We start from the raw sequence: 22,371 nt of genomic DNA on the forward strand, positions 1-22,371 counted from the left end.
TGCAAGGGAAATTGAAAATTGTATTCTAACTTATATTGATGTTCATGAATACGAACAGCAATTTTTTGCAAGCTGTATTAAGTTTTATCACGGAACTTTCACATACAAATATTTACTTTCTCAATGGACATTTTCCTTCAAATGAATGCTAAAATGTGTACTGAAGCAGAAGGTTATAAGTTAATTGCTATTGTCATTTCTACTCAGTTACAGCCTACACTAAAGCTGTCATACATTAGAGGCAAGAGAGAGAGAAACACCACTACTAATGGTGAATTTCCTGGCTTCTATCACTGTGTCAAAACATTATCATTCTGTATTCACTGCCTTTCATGCAAAATAGCTCAAACGCAGCAAAATCCTGATGCAAAGTGTTTTTTTAAACATCATCTTAGTGACACCAAGGAGCAGGATAAAGCACTTCAGCACTACTGAAGTTTCCAGTAAGCTGCTATACCTGGAGGAACTTCCAACCTAAGCGTGGGTGTGCCTGTCATTGTGCAGGGTGAGAGGCTCCTCTGAGGCTTTTGAGAGGCAGCAAGAATGTCCTGGGAAAGGCAAAGAGGAGGACTGATCCTGTGCCACGGGAACCGGGCCCTTCTCCATGATGGGTATCCACTGCCATGAAGTGAATTCATGGCATCTGAAACTCAATGAATATTAAAACTGTCTATTCCATGGCAAGCCCCAACTAAAGAGTCTGGAAGAGACCTGGACTAGAACACCTCTCGGGGCGAGACACATATTCTAGGAAGGGAGGACACCTGCTCAAAGCTACGTTCATACAGAAGGAACTTCACACTGAAGACAGATAAGAGCTCCAGCCTCTTGTGAAAGGAATTTCCTCCTCAGACTCTACAAATTTAGCTTGGGGTTTCCTTACACCAGCCTAGACTCAAGTCTTACTATTCTGTGAACTACCTTAAGTTCTAAAACAAGCTCAAATGAAATATTACATGTACTTAACTTCGGTAATTTCTTTTTGGCTAGGACTAGTGAAAGGTGTCAAATTTCTGTATAATTTTGACAGTTCTGATTCACAGATATTTCAACAGAAAAAAATGGACACCAATTCCACAGCTGAATCTGTCGCTGCATTCCCAAACCAATGCATTATTTTCCTATTTATGGCTGTTCAGCCCTGAAACAAAGTAATCTGAGAGAGAAAGAGTGCAGGGGGAGAAGACATCAGTGTGTTAATGGATCACAACAGCAGATGATTACTCATCGATGCATTATTGTATTAATAGATCCACAGCTACCCAGAGCTACAGTCATTAAACAGCAGCTCAATGCACCAACCCAACTCTGCATGGATCACACAGATTCACACATGGACATTTCTGTAGGGCATTTACAAATCCCACAGATGGAACCTTTAGTAGCATTTGTTATTTCTAATCACATAAGGCGAGTACACACAGGTACCATACCCCTGCTCATGTGCAACCCTCGCTCCACACAGCAGGCTCTGCTCCCATCTGCAGACCTTTGTATGACTCCTTTAGATTTCCTTTCTGCAGAAACCACTACTGCTCACAGCAAAATTTCAGTAAGACGCAGGCACTCTTCTAAGAAGCAGGGTTTATTATAGATCTATTTGTATGGCTCAGCAGCTCTTTCCCCTTAAGTAACTCAGACATGATCCTTTCCCTGGAAACGAAGCATGAAAGTGCCAGAAACTATTCACAGCTTGATGACTGCATTTCCTTGGGTGTGTGAGCCAAATTACCAGGAGTGTTGTGAATACATAGAAACCTCATTTACAAATTAGGCTGTTGTAAAACAGATCCAAAAAGACACATCTGTGTATTCTCTGCATTATAAATACTTGTGTTGCCTAAAACTACTTGTTCCTTCGGGTACTGGGCAATATTCGTTAATAATGAGGTTTTCTTAGATACTTCTATCTAACAAAAAAGCACAGCCATTTACAAATTATTATTTCTTCTGCTTCTGAAATGTCCAAGGAATATCTCTGTGTCAAACCATGAAACCCTTACCAGACTCCTGGGTATGGAAACCAGAGCAGGAAGGGAGAGCACAGAGCACCGTACTGGTCCCAGCCTGGGGATCAGAGCATGTCCAGTATTGACCATTTCCCCTTCACATTTCAGGGGAAGCCTCCTCACTTGCAGGCAACGATAACAGAGATAATTGTTACATTCCCCCACTGGTCTTAAAAGCAACACTGAGTTTTCAAAGTACTTGCTGTAATACCAAACAAAAGCAAAACTCACAAATCTAAAACGTAAATCCAACTGAATGATTGAGGACTTGCATTAAAACTAGTTAATGAGCTAACTTCCCCAAAGTGTTAATTTACGGTGCTTATAGCTGTGACTACCTAATCCTCTGAGTACTCTGAACACAGAGATTAGAGTCTGCAAAGCCAATGTGAGTTAGTGTTTAGTTACTAACTCATTAAAATACATAGAATTGACATGGGTGAATATCCTTGTCTGCTTTCAAAGTCCCAGCTTTCATGTTTATGCTACACAACTTTAATGCATGACTCAACAGACATCCAGGGAGATGAGTTTTTAAACATTTTGTTCTTCACTTAGGATCAGATTTTATCACCAACACTCCGTTTATTATGGATGGCAGGATGAGTAGCCGGAATCAATTTCGTTCTAAGATCCACTGTTTTGTTTGAATTAATTCTTGGATTAATGAGTAATTTATTTTACTCGTTTAGAAAGGACAATGGGCACCAGAACTTTCAGGAGAAAGTTGTAATTACAGACAACAGATGTTTTATTCACACTATTGAAGAAAATTTAAGCCTAGTGTATCTGGTGAAAACCCTTTGAAGGCTTTTACTGAAAAAGCACTCAAACATATGTTTAATTGAGATAGCCCCTCGGATTTTACAGGTCCATGCTGTGACTACATATAGCCCCACATCAGCACTAATCTTCAGAGATGACAAGGGAAACGAATTATCTTCTCTGTACTTTTTTTTTAAAGGCAAAAGTCACAAATAGCATCATTCTGTTTGTTTATGCCACTCGAAGAGTTTCATTTAAAACTTGATAAAGACAGCAAGCCAGTCAGCCTGCTGCCAGTGCGACAGCCTCCCCCGTGGGTGGACCTCGTCCCCTGGGGGGCTCCAGTCCTCTCTTCCATCCTCGGAGACACAAACGTGGCTGGGGGGTGTTCACCAGCAATGGTAAAATCGCTCGCTTAGAAATTATTACAATACAATCAATATCTCATTACAATTTCAAGAAAAACTCCTCTGGTTAAAAACTCACCCAGGTTCTGAAAACTGCCTTCTTGCTGCGGGAACTTTTCAATTGGGAATTTCAACGATTCGTTTGGAAAAAACGGAACTGAATTTTCTTTACAGCGTCATGAGTTTCACGTCATTTTATGTTTACGTATTTGAGTTTCTGATGGCCACTAATATCCTGCAAAAGCCTTTGTATTACCTTAACATGAGAAAAGCCAGTGCTATCCAGAAACAACTGAAAACCAACTTACCTTCTTCTACAGCAAAGCTTCCTTCGCCGTATTTTCACAGCTTTCTTCCAGGCTGGGCCACCTCATGCTCCAATGCCCCTCTGACCTGTCTGTTCCCAAACAGATTTTGGGCAGTGAGGTTTTGCTCTCCCACCCTTCCCGTTCCAGCCTACCATGGGCCTGAATTTTTCCCTTGACTAAAACAAATCATTTTTGAACGCAGTGGGACACAGAGAAACTAAAATGTCTGTCAGTGTCCTGCCTGACCATGCCCGCATGTGGCAGTGCCTCTGTGAGGACAGACAGAGGCTGCCCCTGCCTCCCTCGGACAGTTCTGGAAAGTTCCAAAGGGATGCAGAAGGTTCCAGATGGAACCCGAGGGTCCCAGCAGGTTCTGGAACATTCCAGAGGGTTCCAGGAAGTTCAAGCAGGTTCAGGAACATTCTGCATGGTTCTAGAGGGTTCTGAAACGTTCCAGAGGGTTCTGGGAGGGCCCAGCTGAGCCCAGCAGCCGGGCTGGGGGCTCCTGAGGGAAGGCGTATATAAGAAAGGGCAACAGCCTGCCAGGGGGTGAGGGCTGAGGAAAACAGCGTGAGGTACACCCATGCAACAGTGGCTGCTGGCCAAGGCAAACCCACTGCAATCACAGAAATGAGGCGTTTTAGGATGAAAATTCAGTATCTTGTTTCATTTTTCTCAGTGTTCAGCAGAGCTAAAACTATTGGCGTATTTAAGAACAGCAGAGGAGGGATCCTCTTTACATACACATTCAGAAAAACAATATATTTCCAGTAACACATCATGGTTTGTATTAACATCCCATTTCACCAGAGGAATGAAAAGGAAGCCAATGTTCTCCTGGCGTTGGCATCCATTTGGATACCGTCAGTCATTATCTCCTGTCACAAGACTCTCTTAAAACATAAAAAAATCAAAACTCCCTGTAGACAAGCATTTGCTTTTCCAGGTGAGTTCTTCCCAGTCAGGACATGCTCAGGCATGGCTTCTGGTCTTGTTCAAAACTTTCTCATGAATCAGCAATTGGAAATGTACCACCTCAGCCCAGCCAGCCAGCTGGACCTTACCCTTTCTAAAATTAAAAAATTTGTAATTTAAAAAATTTTAAACAAGTGATTAGTTGGCTCATCTTTCTTACACAAATATTGCCAAGACTGTAAACCAGGGAGAGCAGGAAATGCCCGTCACACTGCAGAACACTGGAAAGGTCAAGGCAGCCTCTGCTGCCTCCTTCCATAGGCACTAGGAGAGATGTGACAGGTAGGCAGGTTGGCAAAGCCTGCAGCAGAGTGGAGAGTGACACTTCAAACCATTTTTATGACAAGCGGTGTTTCAGTAAATAGAAACGTTCCTGTCTGGAAGCACACTGTGTGGTCTTCCAACCTGAGTCCTCTCTGCTCTGCTTCCTCTCACCAGCTGGCGACAGCAAGATGAATATCTGCACGGCCAGTAGCTGTAGGTCTTTGCTCATGGCAAGAACGAGTTTGCTGTTAAATGCCTTTTTCTCACCAATTTCATGTTGGCTCATAGAAAAAAGAGATCCAGTTATGTGTGGGGGAAAACTGAACTGCTCAAACAGAACATAACATGTGCTGCAGAGGACACCACAGGCCATGTTCTCCCCAAACATCTGACCAAGAAATTTCATACAAGGGAAAAAAAAAAAAGCTACTGGAACGTATCTTCGGCTTCAATGACAAACATTTAATTACCCTACAGTTAAATTGCTAATCAGCTGGAAACAACATTAAATAAAAACTTACCTTTAAGAGGGCCCCCAGAAGGTCTAGTGTGGAATTGAAATCATCCGTGGAAATAGAAGGTTCTTGTCCCAGCCGATATGTGTAACCAAATGTTAAAAACTGGGAACTAAATTGAGTGTTGAGTGCCCATTTCGTGGCATCTTAAAGTCAGTTTAAAACTCAGCAATATCTTATCTGAGTGTCTAAAATGTTTATCTATCTTATATGAAATCTGACCAGTTACTTTAGCAATATCTGCACAGGACTTGCACTGGCTTATGGACCACATCAGTTGAATCTGTGCAAATGATGTGTGAGCTCAACAGTCATGTGCAATTCTTGGTAATAATTTGTTCAAAATGGTGTTTAAAGAAAAAAAAATCTAGACTTTTGTGGAACCAATTAATTATGTTATGCACAACTTCTTCCTTAAGACACAATTAAGGTTGATAATTGATTTTCATATTTGCATGCAACTTACATTTGAGGGAATATTTTAATTTAAATAAGCTCTTCACCGTTGAAATATATTAGCGCAATGTTAATGATTTAACAGTGAGACCTTCAGCTGCAGGACTGTAGTTCTTTATCAGTAGTATCTGTCAATCAATTATATTTTAGAAGAAGGCCATATTACGTTTGTGACCTGCATCCTTCGATTTATCTGACCCTCTCCCTTATCACACTTTGCTTGTAATTGCTTGTAGCTGGAATTTTTAAGGATATCTACCTGCATCAGGATGCCACAGAAAACAGAAAATGAAAGAAAAAAATAAAAAATCTCAAGTCAAAACAAGCTCCTGTGCGTTTGATCATGGGTAGGAGTAAACCACATTGTTTTCTCTGTAGAAAGTCTGAGAAGATTAAGGAGGCAACAACTTGCTGTGCAATTACAAAACAAAACCAAAACCACAGGACTGCATGGGTAAGAGATCAATTGGTAAATTTAATTATTGTATTTTCTAACATTCTGAGAGCCTGTTTTTACAATTTCTGGGACTTCTGCACTGTGCCACACAGCACATGCTCACACAAACGTTACGGGCTGTCATTAGCAACATTCAGAAACCAAACACCCTTCTGAGGGCATGATACCCTCCTGTCTCCTGTCTTGTAGCTACGGAGCCTGTCGCTGCTGGATGGCGTGGGCTTCCCTGTGCCCACCCCCAGCAGGTCCCCTGCTTCCCCTTCCTTTCCCTCTCACAGTGGTTTGTCCCTGCAGACTCTGCACAGCAATGCCTTCTGGCTCCCCCACCAGACTTTTCTCTAGCAGGTCATCCCACCTGGGGGCTCCTTTTTCCACATTTGTACCGATACTTCCTCCAGTATAGCTCCTGAATTTAACTGCTGGTAAGATCTCATCCATTTAAACCCTCACTCTACCTCCACTCTCCCCTCGCCCTCACGACTCTGGGAGCCCCTCAAGCCAGGAAACCTCTTTTTCTCTTGTCCATCATGCAGGCTTCCCTTCGGCCCAGTCCTGGCCCTGCATCTACGCATTTTGCTGCATCTCCAGCTGCTCCCTGAACTGCTGGAGCCAACCCTCATCTCTGTCACAAGACTTCAGTCCAGTGCAGCTTCCAGAGCAAGAAGCATCTTGGGGTGCCCTCAGTGTGTCTGAAATACAGGTGTGAGGCACTTCAGGTCACAAACCCCCAAGATAATCCACATTCAAAGGTGATGATGACTTTGTCTAAAAATATGGCCCTTCAATTCTGAAAGGTTTAAGTGGCATAAAGTTTTTCAAACTGGGTTTGCTACCTGGCTTCATTTCTAGAATACTAACCCAAAGTATATCAATTCTCAGCGACTAAAATGACTGACAGGGTTTACAAAGAATGGTGGCTCTGAAGTACTGCACTATCTCACGGTTCGAAGAAGCAATTACAATTGATATAGTTGGGAGAACAAATAATCCCAAAGCAGAAAGCACGCTTTTAGTTTTCAATGTAAACAAACAAATAAAAACATACAAAAATTGTGATAATATACAGATCTAAATCATACAAGCTGTTTCTGCTTCTATATAATTTTGTCGCATTGCTTAATAGGAAATATTCAAAGTGAAGAGCTGTCACAAACTTCCACTGAATCTGCATCTCATCCTCTGTCATTAATTAGCACAACTGCAAAGCTGCATCTATTACAAGCTTCTAAAAAATTAAAATATGCCATTTACTATGTTCTTCTTTTGACCAGCAAGTTTGCTCTGCAAATACAGCAACTTGGTTCCTGTAGAAAACAGACTAAGCAGAGAGGTTGCTACTTCTGTGCCATGACCTTCTCTATTTAGAAAGGTTTGCTTTGCAGCAGAAATTTGTCATCACAGCACTAATTCCAGCCACTGTCCCAAAGTACCCCATTTGCAGCTGAAACATCACAGTTGCCCTTTTGAATTAACCTTCCCAGATTAACTCAAGGTCACTTCATTTTCTCCTTCAGCATCAGTTAGCCACTTTCCTTCGTACTCCCTAGAATCTCATGGTACTTCCAGTTCCTGCCAGGTTTCATTTCCCTTCACACATCCTCAAAAGCCCTTCCATTTATTTATTTATTCCTTTATTTATTTATTTATTTATTTATTTATTCCTTTATTTATTTATTTATTTATTTACATTTCCAGACAATTCTCCCCTAACTGAGCCTCTTCTCTTCTGGTTTCCTTGTTGCTGTAGGTCTTCACTGAGGTTTTCCTTCTGCTTACGCCTTTCATGCTGCAGACAGCTGCCCAAGCTCTTCTTTACAACTGCAGACTGCAGCTGGTGATGTATCCCACCCTTTTCAGTTTGGTGTCATCTGTTACAACAAAAAGTTTTGCCAGAAACATCTTTGCAGGTATTAACTTCTAGCATTTTCTGGTATAGGATAGCTAGTTAGACAGATAAAAAAAAATTGAATGGTGGCTAACTGACTAGCTCAGAGTAAAGGAAAGATTTGCTAAAGATATCCCAAAGTAGTTTTGGTTCATTTGTTTGCTGTCACTTCAAATAAAAGCACGCTGTTATAGAAAAGTATCACAGAGTTCACAGTAAATGTCAGCAAATCCTATAATGAAGTCTGCTGTATTTGCATATGCAATTAATACTGCATATGGTAGCACTTGGTTTGTTAGTTCTTTCTTTAAACAGCGTTCAGTAATCTGCACTTCAAGGAGTAACACACCATGCCAAGCTTTTAAAGTGCTTTACGAACGTATTTCATTGATCTTCAGCAACTTCTAGGGGTGCACATTATCATCCTTACTCTACCAATAGATAAAACATTGCACAGAAAATTAATGTACATTTTTTCAAGGCATTTTGTGCTTAACCCTTAATAAGGCGTAGAAACATGGGTGTAACATCAAGATCCCTGAAGGAAACTGAAAAGGTCCAAACGCTGGCAATAGAAACAGCTAAGGCACGGGAAGATTTCTACGTGAGGAGAGATCGGATGGTCTAGAGCTAGTTAAAAGAGAATGAACATATGGGTGAGGAGATATAAGCAACCAGGACACAACTTGCCAGTGCCTCTTCCCTCTTCATCATGATTTAACGAAAGTCTGCAGGTGGAGATGCACTGAAATTCAGAGGCAGGCCATTTAAAAAGAAACAATGCTGCGTACAGCTCATACAGCCCCACGACCATAACACCTCTGTGGGGCAAGAAGGGGCTCCAAACACACCTGTGCTCCAAATAAATGCAGCACCCCTTTCTCCTCCATCACCCTGCAAAAGCATGCAAAAGGAAGACATATGATTACACCATGCTTGCTGAAATACATTGCTGGAAGCAAACCAGCTTTAGGTTGTTAACCAACAGTAAGCTGTGCAGGGTTCGGAGAGCACCTCCCAGATGGCTAACTCACAGCTGCTGGGGAGAGGGGTCACTTTTTTTTTTTTTTTTAACCCTAACACTTCCAAGGTTTCCTGCTCGTGCCTCTGTAGCATTCACTGTAAGTCACTAGGTTACTGAGGAGAAACAAGAAACGACTATAACTGGCTGCATCGGTGCCTTCGGAAGAACTGCAGGAACAGAGCAAGCTTGCAGCCAGGGCTGAGCAGCACGCTGTTTGCAGGCAACTTTTCCAAGTGCCCTGAAGAAGGTGCTCGGGACTGCTGCCATGAGAGCTGTAAGGAGGGCAATGACTTGGTTGCTGAAAGTATCTTGCTTCCAAAATCAACAGGAAGATTATCTGAAAGATGCACATCTGAAATCCATGCTGGAGAAAAAGGTGCTAGCTGAGAAAAAAGAGAGCAGGGCTCCTCATTAGAGTAGAAAGTTTACTAATTAGAACTGCCAGATCCTGGGAATGAGGAATGAGGTTTTCTGTTTTGTAAGCAGCTGAAAAGGTGACCTTTAACAACAACAACAGCTGCACCTAGGAAGTGATAATATACACACATCCCAGGGAAAAAAAAATGATATTGCCAGCAAGGTTGTCAATTTCAATATTATTTTTTCACATAGGATGTGGAAAACCCAGCTAGAAAAGGAGTCATCCGGACCGGATTCTACCCAAAAGTATGGAAAGTGATAAAAATCAATGACATGGGACTGGATTTTTTAATAGGGAAGGAACAGGTTAGAAGATGCTTAGGTTTTGAAATTGGCTGCGCCTGATACAATTCATGCTCTGCTGATGAAATCTCAGGGCTCTTAGCAGATATTGGCAATAGTGAAGTACAGGGATGAGGTGCAGAAGGCTGAAACTGGATAAACACACTTCCTGCCTTTACAAAAGGCAGAGGATGGGGAGATGGGGAATTAGATACCTATCAGCTTAGCTTCAGTTCCTAGAAACAAATAAAACCAAACAATGGGTAAGCAGAGAGAAAATCACAAAGAAAATGAGTGGCTGCTCGATTGGATCTGTTCAGAGTAATTGGTGTCAAACCAATCTCATTTCCTTCAATAGGAAGATAATAGATTTTGTGCCACATCTTGATTTCTCTAAAGCTTTTCACAGGGTTTCATATCAGTTTCTTGTATGTGAGCTAAGAAAACAAAAGGGAGGGGGAGGGGGGGAATGCAGACCTGCTTGAAAAACTACTCAGAGCAGTGTCAAAGGTTCATTCACAAAACAGAAGAAATAAAAAACCTGAGCTTCATGGTGGCTGTCTTAGGTCTGTCATCAATCATTATGAATGGCAGATGAATGAGTGTACTTGCTAGATTTGCAAATAATACCAAGCTGGTAAAGGGGCAAATAGGTTGAAGATCAAATATGGACTTCAAAATGGTTGAAGTCCTAAAATAAATACCAGGACTCTATTCGAAAGGAAAAAAAAAAAAAAAAAAAAAAAAGCAGAACTCTGTACCTATGCTGTAATAATCATCTGCACAAATGTAGGGGAGAGAAATCTTACTGGTATTAAATCTCCATTAAAAATTGGGAGCTATGTTAAGCATCAAAAACAGTATGTTACAAAAACCAGGCAAATACTCTTCTAGAAGTACAGCCATGGAGATAGCTTGCAAGACAAATGAAATAGCCCCTCTACTCTTTTCCACGCTGTGAAGACCTCAGCTGGAGTACAACATCCAATTTTGGGTCATGCACACCCAGAAAGATATGAGCCAATTAAAGAAAGTCCAAAGCAGAGAGAATGATCAATAGTCTAATAAACAAGACCTAAACAAACTGAGGTTGCTCAGGAAAGGACAGACTGAAAAGAGACGACAAGTACACAAAAGACCGTGCCGAGGAAGAGGCTAATCTGTTCTGCATGTCCTCAGTGGACAGAAGGAACGAGCTTCAGGTTTTGCAGGGAAGAATCAATTTGGTGTGAGGAAAAAGCTTTCCACTACAGAAGGTAACAAAGCACTGAAATAAATTGCCTAGAGAGACAGTGGACAGTCTGTGTTGGGAGGGTTTTATGAACGAGTCAGAGAGCAGCTGCCAGGAAGCTGCCTTGGGGCAGACGGGTGGATCAAATTGGGTCCAGAGGGGTCTCTGCTATCGCAGTGCCTCTGCTGCCTCATGCCCGCTCTGCAGTCCGCCAGCTCACTGTCATACCGAAATGGAGAGCTCATCACAAGCAGATACTCTGCATTTGGTATGGAAACTTCATCTGAAAGGGTAGCTTCTGCTTCCCTTCTGAAGCCCTTCAACACCTTGATACCTTGCACGTCTACAGCGCCCTAAGTGCTAAAGCTCTATAGGCACCTATAAATACTGAGGCATAGGGAAGTGGCATGGATAAAATTCCCAGCAAGAATGTGCAAGGTCACACAGAAAGTCAGCGACAGAACACAGAGCAGTGTCCTCTGGCTCAGACACCCTTGCTGTTGCCAGCTGCTCGCCCTCCCCTCCGCTGTTTTCGTACAGATGTACAACGTTCATTAACCTTCTCACCAGACCAGAAAGCTAAATTCCATGTCCACTTTCCCGAGCTGCTCAGAAAGTTATTGGTATCTTGTTCTCATGCATAAATTTAGAATGAGTTTAATTTTCTGGACAGTAAATTGTTAATTATCAGAGTCCAGGCAATCAAGTCAGATGCTACAGAATTGCTAGCTCTGTAGCAGCGAGTTGCCAGTTTGAGACATGCCCATCCTGAATCCCCTCTGCTGGAATCAGCACTCACTTCCCAGCCCAGTAAACAGAAAAAAAGGTATGCTGGGAATCTTTCACAAGCGGGTACCTGGGGGCTGTGACTAGAAAGGCTGGGCTTTGACATGAGCATCGTCCTGTCCCAGGTCCCTGTAGGAGATGAGCTCCTAGCTCGGTCTGGAGTCAGCTGGCAGAGCCCCTGGGTGCTGACTGTGCTTTCTGCTCCTCCTACCCCCCTCTCCCACTTGCATCGCCCGTGTCCTGGTTTATGGTGGAGGGTGGCTGTCACATCACTTCACTTTTCTGAGAGATTTCTTTATAATTTGCATGCGTGTGTGTTTGCGTAATGGCATGCTGGGGAGTTCAAAGCTGTTTTCTCACTTTGAAAGTAGTCCTTGCGTGTAAGCTGTCCCAAGTCTGATGTGCACCAGGCTTGTATTTTTGTTCTTGATTGAGTACTGCTGCACTGTATTCCTTTTAAAACTCCAGCTATTCTGGGAGAGGTATATAATTTAATATGTTCAATAGATTTCTTGTCAGGCATTCATGTACGACTTCCTTCATCTCACACTCAGATGTTTGATTTTCCACAGTAATTGGATTTGCCGCATTTGTGTTTACTTTTATGACCTATGGTAAATGATGCTTTTTTAGCCAGGGACTACTAAAGCTTTTGCCAGAGCCTACAATAACCTGCCATGCAAGTTTTTGCTGAAACCTACAGTGTTAGTTTTCAGGCAATTCAAAATCCTTTTTACATGGGGTGTTAATGTACACATAATATAGTCTGAACACTACATTAAATGAAAGCTCTTCTTTACAAGAGTGGCTGTGGGCACACAGCACAACATTATTAGCTCATTGTATGGTCAGATGCACAGCTATCTAACGTATTGACAGTGGGCCAGGTCCTGGGTGTCCAAGCAGAGACCAGGAAGAATAATTTTGCTTACAGGAACCATCTAAAGCCCATTCACAGGCAGAACTGGCCTCCCTGTGAAGGCAATGTGAGAAATCCAAAGATACGGTGCTGGGGAGACCTCCAAAACCTCCTGCAGGGACACAGCCAGTGTCCCAAGGAACTTAGAGCCATGAAGCTGGTCTAGGACTGCAGAAAAGAAAAGCTGTGAGAAGGTGAGACCTGTATGACATCCGATGCCTCGTTATAGTCCTCTGCCGGTAAAACTGAAATCTAGAGAAACAATCTCCTCAGCAAGCACTGCGACCTGCTGAGAGCAAGGGGGAGACTGTTCCTACCAGGGTGAGGAGGACTGCCAGCCCCTAACTAAGCAAGCAGGCTCTTTACTTGTGCCAGCGTTGCTGGTACCTTACACATGTCTATTTGGAGCTGCAGAGATGAAGGCAGGAGAGAGGCCAGGAGTAACGCCAGGTTAAAAGACATAACTTCAGGAAATCACACACAGGGCATACCTTTTAATTCGTCTATGGCGCTTGCATTGGTGGTCCTCAAGTTTCTCATACAAGTCCTAGCACATTTGTTTTCTTTCTTCTTCTCTCCCCAAATACACGCATGCTCTATTTGGTGTTGTCAGTTGTGCTCAGTACTCACTGGAGCTGCTTTCAACCTTTTCCTTTTGTATTTAAAACACCCAGCCGTGATTTCTAAGCAGCCGAGCTCAAAAAGATGCTTTTACAATTAAGAAGCAGAAGTGCAAACAGCTGCAGGGAGCGATAGTGCAACCTTCAGAAGGTGGAAAGGAGCACAGACGCCCCGGTGCAGGCTGCCCAGCCACTGCTCTTGTCCAGGAAGCAAAGCAGGCAGCAGTGCCCGCGTCTGCACGGCGATGCCGGCAGCCTGCTCCCAGCAGGGCCGACCACAGGCTTCTCCCGCCAGCTTCGCAGAGGCCAGCTGGTGGCAGGAACTTGTTCCTCGCTGCATTCCCTACTCGTCATTAAACCGTGTGGTCTGCGGGGACTCCCAGGGTAGGGACCTCGAGTTTTACAAATACGAAGGGAAAAACTGAGGGCAGTGAGTGTCCAGGAGGCGGTGAGGAGCAGCAGAGGGTGTGCAGCAGTTCCAGCAGCCAGCAATCCTCCTGGCAACAACTGTAGGTAGACAGCACTAACTGCAGTCAGCCAGACAGTCCTCAGTCCTGCTAGGAAATAAGCCTAGGTCAATGGGAAGCAAGTGACCTGCATGCTCTTGGGAAAGGAAAGCAGACAAAGCAATCACTGCAGCTAGCCTTGCTTAAAAGGGAGAAAAGTTGTCACAGGGTATGGTAAAGCATGGGCAGCAGATTGAGGCCTCCCAGGCTGCAGTACTGTGCTGTGCTTTGCTTTTTTTGTTATCCTGGCAAGTTTTTGAGTTATATTAGACTGGCTGAGCAGCTTGCTTGCTGTCCTAGACCACCCTTGAAAGACAGTTCTGATTCTCATACAGCACATAGCACTGGGACAATCCGACAGAACTATAGAAGAAAGACTTCCTTTTTTTTCCTACTACTGTAGCATTTTCCCACCATAAAGTCTATGCATACTGTACAGTAAAATTTTCACAAGAATGAGCCAGGAAAAAAAAAACACACAACTTTCTGAAGATGTCAGAATTAGGGCATCTCAGCATTGTTGGGATGTTTATTGAATTCATATTTTTCCACCTCATCAAATGACACAAGAGAATAAATTCTTTAAGAATAGCAACAATACAGAGGTCAGGACAAAAGGCAAAAAAGGGGACAATTTTGATGACTGGTAAAATCCTTTGAATCCAGGAGAACTGATCTCCGAAGCAATTTTAAGCACAGAAGCATCCAGTTAGGACAGAAGTGGGTCAGGTGTTTAATGGAAAAGCACAGACTAAAGCAAAAAGGTTTTTTCCACTTCACAGTACAGCAATCTTGGATTGAATAGCAAGCCCAAAGCTAGAGGTTTTTGAGATACAGAAATGAAATTGACATTCAGTCGATACAAACTCTGCACTAGCTGGTTAGGGGAGTCCAGCGAGCGCCCCAGAGAGATGACGTCTGTCACGGTGGGCTCCTGGGAACTGTGGGGCACAGAAGCTCCCCTGGCCTCTCAGAGAGATCTGAACTGATGAAGACAGGCTTTCCTGTCGGCTCTCTGCATCTTGCATGCAATTTCTGCCTGCCTTGTCCTGTGGCAGGATTTTTCAGCGGTACGAATGTATGTGAGTGGAGGTACAAGCTGACATGGAGCCATGCACCATTACCGACATGTTCACAGCAGCTCCGGCACTGTGACAGCTTGTGGTGACACTCAGATCTCATCCCTTCTTATGCTGACACCATTGCCCCCAGGGATACACATGTACTAGCAGTTCCTGCCTGAAAAAAGAACGGTCTCATGATGTCTGGAGATGGACCAGGATGACAAAACCCAGGCTGTTGCAGCTGTGAGCTTCTTCTTTAAGTTTTCCCAGCTCCTCTTAAGCTTTAAAGTGTTCCTGCAGAGCCTGCTAGGACAATGTGTCCCAAGATGCCTGCTTGTGCTTGGTGGTATCGTGTATCACCAGGTAAATACGAGTAAGTTAATGTAGATAGGACGAGAGCAGGCATCACTGGTGAGCCTCAGAGCCTGCAGCACCCAGCCTGGCTGCACTCACGGTGTGTTAGCTGCAGCTCAACACCACCTAGCTGCTCCCTAACCCCTAGCTCAAGGATCTTGGGCTCTGGGGCAGAAGTTTCTACAACTGGAACATGATGTTTTTGCTATTTGTAAGGAGTTTTGTATTATTACTATTATTTTTAATGCCTCTGTTTGGTGCTTAGGCAAAGAAGCCACCCTGCATGCACTAGAAGGGACAGTCACAAGACAGGAACGTAGCAGCCACAGAGCATAACAATGGCTTGTACGGGCTTCTGGCTTCTCCGACACCAAAAGGTATATTATACAGAAGATATGTGTTATACAAACCGTTTTGTTATCTCACAAAATAAGAATATAGAGTGGTTTGATAATACCTATATTAAGTGGGATTTTTAATGGCTGTAGAAACTCTGTAAAGTATTATGTTAAGGGCCCATAAGTTAATCTTATGTTGCCCAAAAGCTGCGTCTGCTTTTGAGAAAATAGCTATGTTTACATGCAGCCTCCTTGTCTATGTACACACACCAATTTCCTGACAAAAACAGTGACCAGACGACAGCTGAAATGAAGGCAGAGATCCCCAAATCAAAGTGAGAAAAAAGCCATGTGCACACTGTCTGGAAGCTGTGCAGATACGCTCACAACAACCACTGCCTTAATATGGCATTTCCAGTTGCAGGAGAAAACCTGTGTGAGGAACAGTGTGAGAGCTGTGCATTATTTGTGCAACAATTCTGGATGGCTGTTCGTTTCCCTGCTTTTGCACAGGATACTAGACGTGCTAATTCTGCCCTGACTTCTCTGAGAGACGAGAGGAAACCTGACCTGAGTTACCCAGAGCACCACCAGCGCATGGTGCTGTACCTCCCCGCTGGACTGAAGTCCTCAGCATGGGACAGAGCTGTGAAAAATGAAGGAAATTGGCTTGGAGTTCTGTTTAAAAAGGAGCCCGGATGAATGGGAACAAAAAGGAGTCCGAGATCCTTCGGACTCCATCTCACGGCCTGATGCTGGCAAGTGCTTGGGTAAGGTGGGCTGCCAAGCAGGGCGAGGCGAGGATGCTTCCCGAGAGGCAGTCACACTGATCGACCCGAGGCTCCAGCTGACATGTCCCAAAGCTGACATGTCTCACTTTATTTCCAAGAGACTAAGCTATGTAGCTTTCCATTTAAAAATGCCCTCGGTGGTGGAGGCTCTTCCAAGGAATTAAACAAAACCTTTCAAACTGAAGGAGCCAGAGGAAGAAGCCACAGAGCTGACACAAAGTGTTTTTAGCGTCGCCTCTTGGGAGGAAAGAAGGAAATGATGCTCACTGCTGGTTAAATGCATCCTTGTTGTTTGTGCTGCCAAGAGCCATCTGGCCTTCAGTTACAAAGTGCTTACCCTTTGGTCTCCCCTGGTACCTGCAGAAGGTTAGTCTCCCTTCCACCTTTTCTCCCTCCAGCCCTGAGCTGCCCAATGAGAAGACATCAGGAACATCCAGGCAGTGTGCGAGAAACAGATCTTATCTCTCCCCAGAAGTCAATCCCACTCCTATCAGAAACGTCGGAGCCTCTCACCCTCCTTGCTGATGTCCCCTATCTAGGATGTTTGGTAAATCGAAATAGCAGCTGACACAAACAGACTGCCTGCCAGAATAAAAATCACCTTTTTGCTTGATGGAGAGGAAGACCAGGAGCGACAGCACTGTGCCGGTGAGGGAAATCAACTCCGCTCAGTCACTGTGGTACAAGACAACACTGAAAAATGCATTTAGGAGACAATTTTTGTAATGTCTTTAGAACTTAGGGAGTAGTAGGAGTCAGAGAAAGACTTAATTCTTGCCCATTCTGCTCTGTCTGTAGTGCAGGCTCCTCCCCACCGAAGAGAAGAGGTACATTCTTCTGCCCTAGCCTGCTTTGCTGCTTTCTTCGTCTTGACAGCTTATTAGCAATTACACACTAAGAGAGATCTTATTTTGATACTTTCTGCACCTGAAGGAAATGAGCATGCCCGAAGAATACACTGAATCTGGGAAAGGTGGGGCTCTATATTTACCTGGGAAACTTGCGCACTTTCTTTGGAAAAAATTTGCAATTGCAAGAGATGAGCAGAGATGTAAAATATCCTGCTGATGTTACAAACCAAGAGCGACGTAAGATTAGTGGGAAAAAGTTAGGATCCTGATTCTGCATGAAACCCATCAAGTCCCCTGTGACGATCTTTCAGCCAACTTCTAAGGAGTGAATTAGATGATCACTACGATGAGTCTGTCAGTGGTGGCAGAGCGAAGAGAGAGGTTTATAATGTGCACAGCAGTACCTAATAGCGTGCACTGTTAGCAGATTCCTAGGGTTTAATCTCTACTGATTTGGTACCTTTCCATTTAAAAGTTCCATGTATTTTATGTTCAAGGTTAACCTTGTAGGAAACTGAATCTGGTCATTACTTTTAAATCCATTTTACATATAAATAAATCAAATACGCAGAGAAAAAGACATTTTGTCTGTCCCAGCATCAACTTGGAGAAGTAAGAATAAAAACTCTGACAGCCCTGCCATGGTTAGGATGTAGGAAGCCCTGGCAGCCTGCAGCATGGCTCGTTTCCATTCAGAAAGTCCTCGTTCCTTGCTTATTCTGTGCTCACATAGAGGGGCACAGTCCTGTTAGCTCACCTAGGTGTGCACAGGTGGTTTGCAGGCCCGAGCCCTTCTCTCTGTGAATATAAATGCTTTCCTCAGGAAAGCCAAGAACAGGCAACAGGCAAAAATCCCAAAGCTGGAACAGAGAACTGGATGCTTGCTACAAACAGCTCACACCGACTGCACCACTCAGGCTTAACCCCCAAAACATTTTCATTCAGGACACCGAGTCACACCACTCCAGCCACCCTCCTTTAGATCATTTGTGACAACTTTGTGCCGACCAGGAGCAGGAAGGCAGGTTGGGTGGCGTGCTGTGGGCACAGGAGGCACGGGCCCCAGGTGTGTACCACCAAGGACGAGAGGAGAGGCAGCAGACAACTGTGCTGTAACTGCCACGGTAACAGAACGAAAATATCACAGCCCTGATAATGATTTTCTTTCAGCCAGGGAGCGTGTGACAGCTGGCCAGCTCTGCAGCGTGCATCTCACCGCTCGCAAAGGCACACGCAGACACAGGGCTGCCGTGGCTGTTATTCTGGAAGATGCTGCTTGGGCTCAGCCTGCCCACGGGCAGTCCTGTTCCAGCACAAGGACAGCCCTCTGAGCTCAGTCAGGGACATTGCCGTGATGGATTTTTGCTTGCTTTCTATTTTATTTTATTTTTTTTTAAGAGGAAGAACAGTCACAGATGGGCCTGAAAGGGAGAACCTTGAGTATGGGCAACAGAAAACCAGAGCTTTCAGTCCATTCTGTGGCCATGTATTTCTAGTGCTCCCCTTCTGTTGCATAAACAATCTGGTGCAGCCCGAGGTGTCCTGCTCACGATCACGGGCCCCAGCTGGCCACCCAGGAGCCCAGCGTGCGCAGCTGTGTCATTTGGGCCCCTGCCTCAAGAGCTCAGCAGCTGGCGTTGGTGCAAAACTCCGATCCAACAGCCAGGGGCTGCCCTACGGCCAGGCCAGCGCGAGCAACGTACGGGAAGCGAGCCTTGGCCTAGACTTACAGAGGCACCTTCCTAAAGTGAGTAAAGGAGGAAAATGAAAAGGAGCTGAGAGCCGAGCAACAGCCAGCGGGGTCTGTGCACACCGGCAGTGGCTCCTACTTGTGCCCAGGAGCACCAGCTCCATGACGTGACCTGTCACCAGGCAGGGGCAGACACGCTGCCCTCCCCAGAGCAGCTAGGAGCACATCACACAGCACTTCGCCCTTCGAAGAGATGGGCATCATGCTCAGTAAAAAAGTACAAGTTTGGATTTTGACAGCCCAGAATGAAATTTCAGTTTGATGCTCCCTGCTAAGCCGTGGCCAGAGAGCAGGGGTTTTTGAACGGGAGCTGTGGGTCCTCGTCACCAAGAGACAGCAAACCTCATGTAACAGGGAAGCTGCTGCCTGCTCTGCCAGGGGAAACTTCACTCCTTCCCTTTGCCCCAGAACAAATCCTGGCATCCCAGAAACCACAGGCTGAAGCTGAAAGACAGTAATTTTCCCCACGAACATCTAGTTGTTGAGCAGCTGCTACGAAAACTGTTCTCCGCTACATTTTAATACAAATGGAGCAGATGGGGAATGGCTTGGGAGGATTTGTTGGTTTTTTTTTTTGCAAACTTTTTAATACTGTTTCCAAACCATTTTTTGATGCAGACAAAAGCTCAGGAAAACTCTGAAGTCCTCCCGTTTGCTCAGTTACATGACAGGTGGTTTGGGCTAATGCTTTTGCAAAGCAGTTTACAAGTCTGAGCGCTCCACAAGATGCTCAGCAGCACAACGTCTGCTCAGCAGCACAACGTCTGCTCAGCAGCACAACGTCTGCTCAGCTTGCTCTGCTCTCCAGATGCCTACGAGCGTTAGATAGAGCAAAAGGACTGCTAGATCTGAGAACTCAAACCCCAAGGTTAGCATCTCCGTTCAGTAACCGACCTTCAGAAGAACAAATTCATCACTGCCTGGAAGGGTGTTTCACGAAGTTGAGCCTGTTTCTGCCTGTGGTCATTCTGGTCCTTCTCCTCCATTAAATAAATTACAGATTTTAGCACTCATACTTGTAAAAGTCACGTGGAAAACCTCTATACAGGTAGTACTGATGAACATAAATAACAATCAGTGTTTCAACACACAGGCAGCATGGTATCAAGGCACTTTTGCAGCATAAACGAGGCCCACAGCCATTGCAAGAGCTACGAACTGCAGCGATGAGCGACGTGGGACAAAGGCACCTTCCAGCCTCTTCAGCTGTTTGCTAGCAGTCCATGTGCTCTGCTCGAGGCGTAGAACGCACTGCTGTATGTACCCCACACATATTTTCTCTTTGCATAACAAAGTGGGACCACAGAATTTTGGTTTTGTGCTAGGATAAGCCGGCCTTGAGGCATTTACACTGTACTGGCAGTGCAGATTCCTCAGTAGTAGCACACTCTGTGAGTCTTAGGGGGTCAAGCTGGGCTACTAACATTAATAAAAGCTAACACCAGTTAGAACTTTTTCCTAGTAGAATATTAAGTATAATTTCTTTGTATAACAACTAGCATGCAAGTAATAAAAATTATTGTATCAAACAGTCAGTAGTCTCTGCTGAAAAATAACGTGTCAACCTGATTTAAGCCACCTTAAGATTAAAATAAGGCAAGCAGCAGCCTCCACAAGGACAAGAACTTCATTAAAGTATGTATGTGCTGCACGTTCTTACACAGGGTTGGCACTGCAGAAGCAACGGGGATGAAGCTATAATTATGTATATGTTCAAACTATGGAGGATGAATATGCCAACTTCACCTGAAGTCCTAGTAAATAAGTAAAACTTATCTTATTCAGCATAATCCACAAAATTTATCTTTTTCAGCATAAACCACAAAGTAGCTCCAACCTTGTGCTCTGTATTTTAATCTAAACTCCATCAGAAAACAACCAGACATCATTATGATTTGCTCTGAATTACTCCAATATCCCAAACTGCCCCCCTCCCTAGGGGCTAACGGTACCAAACGAGCAGTTCCTCCCTCGGGACACGAATACAGCTCCCAGGTCTGCGAGGGGACGTGACACCAGGCGGATGCAGCCACCCAAACACAAGCAGCTCTCTCTCCTAAGGCTTCCTTCTCCAATGCTCCCTCTCTCTCTTTTTCTTTAAACCAAGTTTATAAATAGCATCTGCCCTTCAAATGCATGCAGGCAGACAACAAAAGGATCCTAAAAAAACAGGTGCTCAGATGGACAGATTCAGTATGGACCTTGCTGGAGCTGCCGACAGGAAATTAACTGGACATGAGGCACCACAAAACACTTCTCTGTACCAGGAGCACCCAGATTCCCGAAGACTCATGAAAGCAAAAATAAATGCATTTTTCTGTAGCCATCCTGTGTCTTGCTTGAACAGTTTCATCATTTCCACAGACCTTGCAAAGCTAGAGCTGGTAAATACAGCAATCACGAATCTATTGCCCTAGCTTCAAAATGCCATTTCACGATGCCGTGCAACAATTATCACCAGGCATCTCTTAATTAGTCCAAACATCTAAGAGGTTAAGGAAAAATAATCAAAGCAGCAGGAAGTAAGAGAAACACACACATGCGCGAGAACTAAAAACTAAAGCAAACAACCAAGGGACCGAAAGTTTTATAACTTTTTTTTTCCTCCAGTAAATACTTGCTGCTAGTCTCCAAGGTTCTTTGAACCTTGTTCTAAATTTTGTCAAGTAATTAATATGAGACGAGCAGGCTGTCATGAGCTTTGAAGCAGAAAGGAGTAATTGTTCGGCATCTGTGGGGAGCTGAAGGTTACTTTAATACCTGCGTATTACTCGCTCGCCATGAAAAACGACCCTCCAGTTTCCATAAAAAGCAGCTGTTTGATGTATATCACATTCAGGAACATTTAGACTACATTGTAAATCTACTCTTCCTATTAAACAGTGAGTCTATCTGCACAGACATGTTTTGATTTATGGAGCTCGCTGTCTAAAATTCATCCCTTCTGCCTCTATGTAACATCTCCACGTTTCTACATGAATTACATTGTTTATAAAAACAGAGAGGTAACGAGAATTAAAGCATCTTCGGCAGTCAGCTCCCTCAAACTATCTTCAGCAAAGCATATTTACATTTCTATCAGCAGTGTTTTTGTAAAGCATTCCTGAGACTAGAGAGGAAGACCGGGCAGATTTGTTACTGATAAATATTCTGGAAAATCCTGATAGAAACATTCACCCAAATAAGCTCAGTAAGATTTTTGGATTTTCTGTTAATAACAGCCAAAAGCTAAGAATCAGCCACGACTTTTCCAGCAATTAGAACAAACTGAGAAGCTGCAATGATAAACTTACTAAAATGCAAAGCCTTCTTTCATCCAGAGCTCCAGGACGCAAGCTGCTGTTTACTAAAGCATACGGATCCGTACTGAAGTTCTTGAAACAATCTCAAACAG

General features: G+C 44.1%; 1 protein-coding gene and 1 long non-coding RNA gene across 8 annotated transcripts in view; one reads left to right on the plus strand and one right to left on the minus strand.

The window, feature by feature from the left end:
• Nucleotides 1-22,371, minus strand: part of KCNIP1 (potassium voltage-gated channel interacting protein 1) — a 375,943-nt gene that overhangs the window by 92,387 nt on the left and 261,185 nt on the right. The window contains exon 1 of one of the 7 annotated variants that reach the window (XM_013178400.3): nt 3,490-3,821. The exons of the other annotated variants lie outside the window; for them this stretch is intronic. The gene's annotated coding sequence lies outside the window, so the exon portion shown is untranslated. Of the gene's footprint in view, nt 1-3,489; nt 3,822-22,371 lie in introns of those variants that run through there. 7 annotated transcript variants of the gene reach the window in all.
• Nucleotides 3,938-6,823, plus strand: LOC136786377 (uncharacterized). Its single transcript, XR_010824897.1, has 4 exons — nt 3,938-4,064; nt 6,078-6,153; nt 6,451-6,578; nt 6,690-6,823. It is a non-coding gene; the product is annotated as an uncharacterized lncRNA (long non-coding RNA).

This window comes from Anser cygnoides, chromosome 14, assembly GCF_040182565.1.
Source record: "Anser cygnoides isolate HZ-2024a breed goose chromosome 14, Taihu_goose_T2T_genome, whole genome shotgun sequence".
Lineage (NCBI taxonomy): Eukaryota > Metazoa > Chordata > Aves > Anseriformes > Anatidae > Anser > Anser cygnoides.